This window comes from Gobio gobio (assembly GCF_949357685.1).
Source record: "Gobio gobio genome assembly, chromosome: 24".
Lineage (NCBI taxonomy): Eukaryota > Metazoa > Chordata > Actinopteri > Cypriniformes > Gobionidae > Gobio > Gobio gobio.
This window is the reverse complement of record NC_137120.1, coordinates 40,568,780-40,577,431: the sequence shown is the minus strand read 5'-3', so window position 1 is coordinate 40,577,431 and position 8,652 is coordinate 40,568,780.

The following is an 8,652-nucleotide window of genomic DNA, read 5'->3' as shown; positions in this document are numbered from 1 at the left end:
TACCATATACAGAACATGTTAAGATATGGTGCTATATAGCACCGCTACCATATACAGAACATGTTAAGATATGGTGCAATATAGCACCGCTACCATATACAGAACATGTTAAGATATGGTGCTATATAGCACCGCTACCATATACAGAACATGTTAAGATATGGTGCTATATAGCACCGCTACCATATACAGAACATGTTAAGATATGTGCTATATAGCACCAAAAGTGGTTCCCCGTGATTACGACAAAGAACCACTTTTAGTGCCATATAGCACCATTTTTTTTGTTGTTGTGTAAAGTGTAATTTATTCCTGTGATCAAAGTTGAATTTATCATCATTACTCCAGTCTTCAGTGTCACATGACCCTTCAGAAATCATTCTTATATGATGATTTGATGCTCAACAAACATTTATGATAGGGCTGTCAAAAGATTAATTGCGATTAATCGCATCCAAAATAAAAGTTTGTGTTTACATAATATATGTGTGTGTACTCTGTTAATTATTATGTATATATAAATACACACACATTCATGTATATATTTAAGAAATATTTGCATTTATATACATTTATATAATATATATAAATATAAATGTTTTATAAATAAAAATAATATTTTTTTCTTAAATATATACATGAATGTGTGTGTATTTATATATAAATAATAATTAACAGAGTACACACATATATATATTATGTAAACACAAACTTTTATTTTGGATGCGATTAATCGCGATTAATCTTTTGACAGCCCTAATTTATGATTATCAGTGTTGAAAACAGTTGTGTATAATGTTTTTAGGATTTTTTAAAAAGCTTTCCATTTCAGAGAAATGCTGTTCTTTTGAACCTTCTATTCATGTGAGCACAAGTGAGCACAAAATAAAAAAAAATGAAACATCCCAGTGTGAACTGTAGTACTGTAAGACTTACTGTAAGGCTTTGAGTTTTAACACCAGACCACTCTTGTGGGTTTGCTACTGGTACAATTTTAAAACGTATAGTGGTAAAAACATGACAGCCAGACATGATGTAAGCAACACAGCTACTAACATTGACACTGGGTGTGCGAATGATCAAGAATTGATAATAGTCAATCGAATTGGTGGCAAATAAAATTCTACTTAGGGCCCCATAAGGGCTTGTGAACGCAGCATTAGACTTCCATTGTAAATGCATTAACACCTATTGTTTTTTACAAAAGGTCAGACTGGTGGTGCATTCTGGGAATCTGGTACCAATAAAGCGCACAGACCAGATATGATATAAATGTATACCTCCTAACATATACAATCCCGCGAGCTTTCCATGATAGCCTTAAATCTTGCAGTTGTAAAAATAATCACGAGGCAAGATAACAGAGCCATTTAATTACGGCTGAATCGCCGTTCCATTCGTCACGCCTAATTTACAGTAATCTACTGTAACCTAAATACTTCAACTGCGTAAATCAATAGCTCAGATGATTTTCACAAAACACAAAAATCATTTCAACAAAAGCCTCTTGAGGGTGTTTTAAGTGTTCGGCTCCATGATATTAAATCCAGTTTCCTTTGAAATCAATTTCCTAAACCGTCTTATTTTGCTTTCGCAGGAATCTTGTCATCTTTCTCAGCTTCGCAGCACTGTTTTTTGACCTCCGCCATGTGGTTTGTTTCGGGCTCTTGTGCACAGCTTGTCTTGTTATTGTCACTAGAGGAATAGAACGTCCTTCCCTGACGTTTCTGAAGGGTTGCGTCCTGGGAAGTCCCAGACAGTAACAGATGACCAGACCACTAAGGACAAACCTGACAAGCTGCCACTGAAATGGCTCAGAGAGAGATGTCAAATAGTGAGGGGCTGTAATAAGACGGATATTTTCTTGCACTCGGAGACAAGACACAATCCTCTTAACAAGATGGCAGCATCCGTCCTCTCCATTATATAGTTTGCTGCTCACTTTTAGTCATCTGCAGTGTTTCAAAACCTAGTCACTTTTTTAAGTTGCCGTAAAATTAAAGGGTTAGTTCACCCTAAAATTCTGTCATTAATGACTGAGCCTCATGTGGTTGGACACCCGTCAGACCTCCGTTCATCTTCAGACACAAATGAAGATATTTTAGTGTAAATCTGATGCTCTGAAAGGCCTCCATTGGCTCAACTTTACACTCTCAAGACCCTTAAAAGACACTAAAGACGTCGTTACAAAGTCCATCTCACTACAGCGGCTCTACAATAACTTTATAAATCGGCGAGAATAGTTTTTGTGCGCAAAAAAACCCTAAATAACGACTTATATTGTGATGACGATTTCAATACACGGCATCATGAAGCTTCGAAGCGTTATGAATCAGTGAGTCGATTCAGCGGTTCAGAGCGTTATGAATCAGTGAGTCGATTCAGCAGTTTGGAGCGTTATGAAACAGTGAGTCGATTCAGCGGTTTGGAGCATTATGAATCAGGGAGTCGATTCAGCAGTTTGGAGCGTTATGAATCAGGGAGTCGATTCAGCGGTTTGGAGCGTTATGAATCAGGGAGTCGATTCAGCGGTTTGGATCGTTATGAATCAGTGAGTCGATTCAGCAGTTTGGAGCGTTATGAATCAGGGAGTCGATTCAGCGGTTTGGAGCGTTATGAATCAGGGAGTCGATTCAGCAGTTTGGAGCGTTATGAATCAGGGAGTCGATTCAGCGGTTTGGAGTGTTATGAATCAGGGAGTCGATTCAGCAGTTTGGAGCGTTATGAATCAGGGAGTCGATTCAGCAGTTTGGAGCGTTATGAATCAGGGAGTCGATTCAGCAGTTTGGAGCGTTATGAATCAGTGAGTCGATTAAGCGGTTTGGAGCGTTATGAATCAGGGGGTCGATTCAGCGGTTTGGAGCGTTATGAATCAGTGAGTCGATTCAGCAGTTTGGAGCGTTATGAATCAGGGAGTCGATTCAGCAGTTTGGAGCGTTATGAAACAGTGAGTCGATTCAGCAGTTTGGAGCGTTATGAATCAGTGAGTCGATTCAGCGGTTTGGAGCGTTATGAATCAGGGAGTCGATTCAGCAGTTTGGAGCGTTATGAAACAGTGAGTCGATTCAGCAGTTTGGAGCGTTATGAATCAGGGAGTCGATTCAGCAGTTTGGAGCGTTATGAAACAGTGAGTCGATTCAGCGGTTTGGAGCGTTATGAATCAGGGAGTCGATTCAGCGGTTTGGAGCGTTATGAATCAGGGAGTCGATTCAGCGGTTTGGAGCGTTATGAATCAGTGAGTCGATTCAGCAGTTTGGAGCGTTATGAATCAGGGAGTCGATTCAGCAGTTTGGAGCGTTATGAATCAGGGAGTCGATTCAGCGGTTTGGAGCGTTATGAATCAGGGAGTCGATTCAGCGGTTCAGAGCGTTATGAATCAGGGAGTCGATTCAGCGGTTTGGAGCGTTATGAATCAGGGAGTCGATTCAGCGGTTTGGAGCGTTATGAATCAGTGAGTCGATTCAGCAGTTTGGAGCGTTATGAATCAGGGAGTCGATTCAGCGGTTTGGAGCGTTATGAATCAGGGAGTCGATTCAGCGGTTTGGAGCGTTATGAATCAGTGAGTGGATTCAGCGGTTTGGAGCGTTATGAATCAGTGAGTCGATTCAGCGGTTTGGAGCGTTATGAATCAGTGAGTCGATTCAGCGGTTTGAAGCGTTATGAATCAGTGAGTCGATTCAGCAGTTTGAATCGCCAAATTTCAGCAGTTTGCCGGTTTGACACGCGATCCGAATCATGAATCGACTCACTGATTCATAACGCTTCAAAGCTTCATGAGGCCGTGTTTTGAAATCGTCATCACTATATAAGTCGTTATTTAGGGTTTTTTTGCGCACAAAAACTATTCTCGCCGATTCATAAAGTTATTGTAGAACCACTGTAGTGAGATGGACTTTGTAACGACGTCTTTAGTGTCTTTTAAGGGTCTTGAGAGTGTAAAGTTGAGCCAATGGAGGCCTTTCAGAGCATCAGATTTACACTAAAATATCTTCATTTGTGTCTGAAGATGAACGGAGGTCTGACGGGTGTCGAACGACATGAGGGTAAGTAATTAATGACAGAATTTTCATTTTTGGGTGAACTAACCCTTTAGCGGTTTGACGAATGTCGCCCTTGGAGTTTTCGCACCACAAGCATTTTGGCCTCTGCGAAGTAAAACAATAGTGTGCGTAATACCAGAACCCTTTTGTGCACCCAGAGGACACGTTGCATCATACCTCATATCCTATCGTTGGTCCTCCAAAACTCGATCATACTGCCTGGAAGTTGCAGTATGTCACGCCACAGGCTGGTCTTACATCAGCTAGATGGCAGACAAACAGTAGGAGAAACGCTAGATCAGCAAATCCAACTGATGGCCTTCTTTCCACATAGTTCTCCTCCAGCATCCCTAATTAGGATGTGAAAAGGAAGACGAGAAAAAAATGTCAACCAGTAGGGTTTTAGACTATGAACATGGCAGGAAATACAATGGAAAGTAGGAACAAACAAGCATCTGATACCCACCTCAAATCAGCTTTATCTACTGTCTGACACTATTATGGATCCATCAGTACTAAAGGTCAGTTTGTGTACTAGTCCAGTACTAAGATGCATGATGTTCAAAGAGCAAATTGTAGGTTGTTTGACTCTTAGATAAGATGAAGTGCAACGATGCTAGGGCTGGGTATTGATACAAACTTCACGATTCGATTCAATATCGATTATTGTGGATATCAGATACAGTACATGTTCTAATTATGTAACTAATGCTGTAAACTATGAGTCAGTTTGTACTACATTACTGTAATATTGAATGTTTAAATTAACTAATTAACTTAAATACAAAAATATAACATTCAAGGATGTTTTTATAGTAGTATAATTTACAATTACATACTCCAAGTTTAAACTCCATTTAAATGGTGGCCGTCATTAAAAATGATAAATAATGTAATGTGGTGCGTATATTTATCAAAACGCTCATCTCTAGAGTTATTTTTTCTAGCTGAACGATTTTATGGACACTGGGTTTTCTGAGGTAAATGTGACGTGACATTGTTTACAAGCTGTTTTGACATCTTTCCACGGTTGAAACACTGATTGAGCGATTCCATGAGACATGATACGGATTTTGATAAGTTGTACTGTATCTCGACATACCTTGAGATGTTCATTCATGTTTATTTCGCGCTTTAAGTGTATTAAATCAGAGGAGACGATCAGTTCACGTGAGCTCGTTCACGTGAGCTCGAGGACGGATACGCGCTGCCGCTTTTCTACTGGTGATACCACATTAAACAGCGCCAAAACGGTAAATTTCGTAATAAAATGGACGGAAATCTGATAATTAGTTTCTTATCAAAAGTAACAAAGCACAAAGATTAGGCCTATTGCGATTTATTGGATGGTAAGGGCTCTACAAAGTTAATTTCATTCATCAACTGAAAACAGGATGACTAATCGATTCTTGGGAATTTATGGCGCGTTCCAGGCAACCCGTGTTTTTCGATGTACTCCCAGTTGCGCGCTCTGACGTCACATAGCCCGCGAAACAACAACGGCATTTTGTTTTATTAATGGGTAAATATCATATCCATACTTGTAAATGGAAAAAATGTAAGCATTCATTTAATATATTTCTATGCGAGTTTGTTCAAATGTTTCAGAGCTTCAAATGTTTCAAGAAACATAATCAGAAGTTTGAAAACTTGTTTCTCTTTGTCAAAGTATTTATTATTGTAGATTTAAAAAAAAAAATGTTTTTAGGGCTACCTTTTTGTCTCGACTCCTTGTGCTTTTTTTTATTATTATTTTTTTAATTTATTTATTTTTATTCCTGCGTGAAGTCAAACTCTGTGTTATTCTAATAGAAGTGTCTTACATTGTTGGTTGTTCCCTGTCTTATGTATATATTGCAATAAAAAACAAAACAACAAAAAAAAATCAACAATGGCAGCCCCTATGCGGTGTTTATTAAAGTCCATTCAAAACCAAATCGTTTAGTAAAATAAGGTATTGCTCTAACGTTATTTATCCGCAAATGTTGCATTGTCAGTATAGCTTTTCTAGCATTAGCTAGTTTTCAGACCATTGAGTGCAAGATTAATACCAAAGACATTTCCAAATACACAAATAACGTAAAATAAAAGGTACAGATTCTCTTGCCTTATGCGCCGTTTTTCTCCTCCGTTTCTCTCGAATGAGCAAGGAGTAAGCACCTCTGGCGATAGAAATGATTGTAAATGATCATATAAGCCCCGTACGGTCCGCCATGCTTTACATCTAGCTACCACAATTCCTTGCGCTCAGGCAGTTTGGAGTGACTTTGCCTGGAACGCTACAAAGTCGTGGATTGAACTCGTAACTTACAGGCTCATAAACCTGCCTGGAACGCAGCATAAGAATCGACATCGGTTCATAAAAATGAGAATCGATTCAAATCGAGACATCAATGTTTTTTAACCAGCCATATAAGATGCTAAGCTGAACATTGGGTTTATAATGTGCAATGCAAAATCAATATAATTTTACCTCTAATACTTCGGCCAAATGGGTCAACCATAAATTAGTTTTGGACTCTGACTATATTTAGAACAACTTCATATAGCATTGAGCTAGGATGTTCATGTATTGATTTATTAAGGACATACCAACAAGACGAGTGGCCTTTAGTAATAAGATGCGTTTCGGTCGATCACGACACTATACAGGTATAAATGGGGGCTAAAACTTTTTGAGCTTGCCCACTTTCAACCACTTAGTAGTCGCTTACGCATTTGAATCGGCGCTTGTTGGTCAGTCGGGCCTTTTGATCGTTTTCTGATTGGCTGTTCAGCTAGCGAACCAGTGCACGAGGGGGAACAAATTTGATTTGTCTGCGTCTCTGAAAGCAAGACAACACGTTTATTGAAACGCACAAGTTTCTCTGAGACGCAAATCATTTATTATATACGCAAATGATTATATACGGTGGCTTCTCTTATGTTTCTTAGTGATGTTTTAGCGGTAGTTTATCAGGAAGTGATGATTATGTTCTCTCCGACTCACTGGATGGAAATGGTGCTTTACTCGCAAATGTTTTAAGCGATATTTGCGCAAAAGTTACAATTCGCAACTTTGGATGGAAACATAGCTAGTGTATCAAATTTGTGCTTGTGTGTTTACATTTTTATCAGTGTATATCATAACAGTTTAAGGAAAACCTGATTACAGTACCATTTAAATCAAACCGTGTATTAGAATACAGGATTTTAGCATAAGCACATTTAAATTTGACCGTCGCCATCTTGTCGAGTCACTCCCGGATAAGGCAAAGAGGCGGGACGTGGGCGGAGCTGAGGTGACGACTAACAGACAGCAGACAAACGGCAATCCACCTGTCACTCAAAGTGGCCACGCCCTTAATTATGCAGAACTTTAAGGCTTTATATAATGTAAACGAATAAGTTATAAATAAATTCCCCCCCTCACAGTCGTCATGAAGGGCAACATTAGCCGTACAGACCAAAATGCATCTTGATACCAGGTGTAAACAGGGCCTGATTATGGTGCGTTCACACCGGATGCGTATGAAGCGTTTTGCGCGAGTGATTTACATGTTAAGTCAATGCAAAGACGCGAATAGACATTCTGCAGCACGAATCGCGTGAATGACACGGCGCGGAACCAATCCGGAGTTTGCTCTAGTAGTGACAACAATGAGGAGAAAATCTGGTTTATATTAATCATATATTATCTGGTTCAGACAAGTGTGCATATGATCATCACAGTGATAACATTAAATGACATGAAACACAACCCAGTCTCTTTTTGTTAAATGCAAGTTTATGTTTGATCAATAATACAAAAGTATAAGTAAAAGGTATAAAAAGCTATACATGAAATAAAGCAAACAATTCAATCAGTAGAATTTTAACAAAAAAGACGTGTAAACACAGCCCATTTCAGCCATTTCACAACGAGACGAGCCACTGGCAGAAGCCCCTCCCATGACGCGAATTTGCGTCTGTTGTGAAGCAAATTTCACACGAGTAAACTCTAAATGTTCAAGCGTCCAACTTTGCGCGAATAGCGCAATTTATTTGCATCATTCGCGTCCGGTGTGAACGCACCCTATACAGTCCATTTGATGTCAAAACCAGACAAAAACTAACATTGCGTGTATCGTTTTACATTTGGTTTATACTTTACGTTCGACAGTTTATTAGTAGCTATGTTTCCATCCACCTATTTTTATGCGCATTTTGGGATATTACATAAAAAAAAATGCTGAATGCGCTAAAAAAAACGCATGCACTCGCTTAAGTCAGATACATGTTCTATCCGATACGAAAACATGCGCATAAACTACGATGGAAATGCATTTAACGAATAAATTCCTCAATGCGCATAAAAAAAATCATGTGACTTTTACGATAATACCTGTAATAACCAGCGGGAAAATCTAGTTTGCAAAGCACCTGAAATGTGTTTTGGTCGTTCAGAAGTCTGCATTCAGCATCTGCCTCTGAAAGCAAGACAACACATTTATTGAGACGCACGAGTTTCTCTGAGACGCAAATCATTTATTATATACGCAAATGATTATATATGTTTCTCTTATGTTTCTTAGTGATGTTTTAGCGGTAGTTTATCAGGAAGTGACGATTATGTTCTCTGCGACTCACTGGA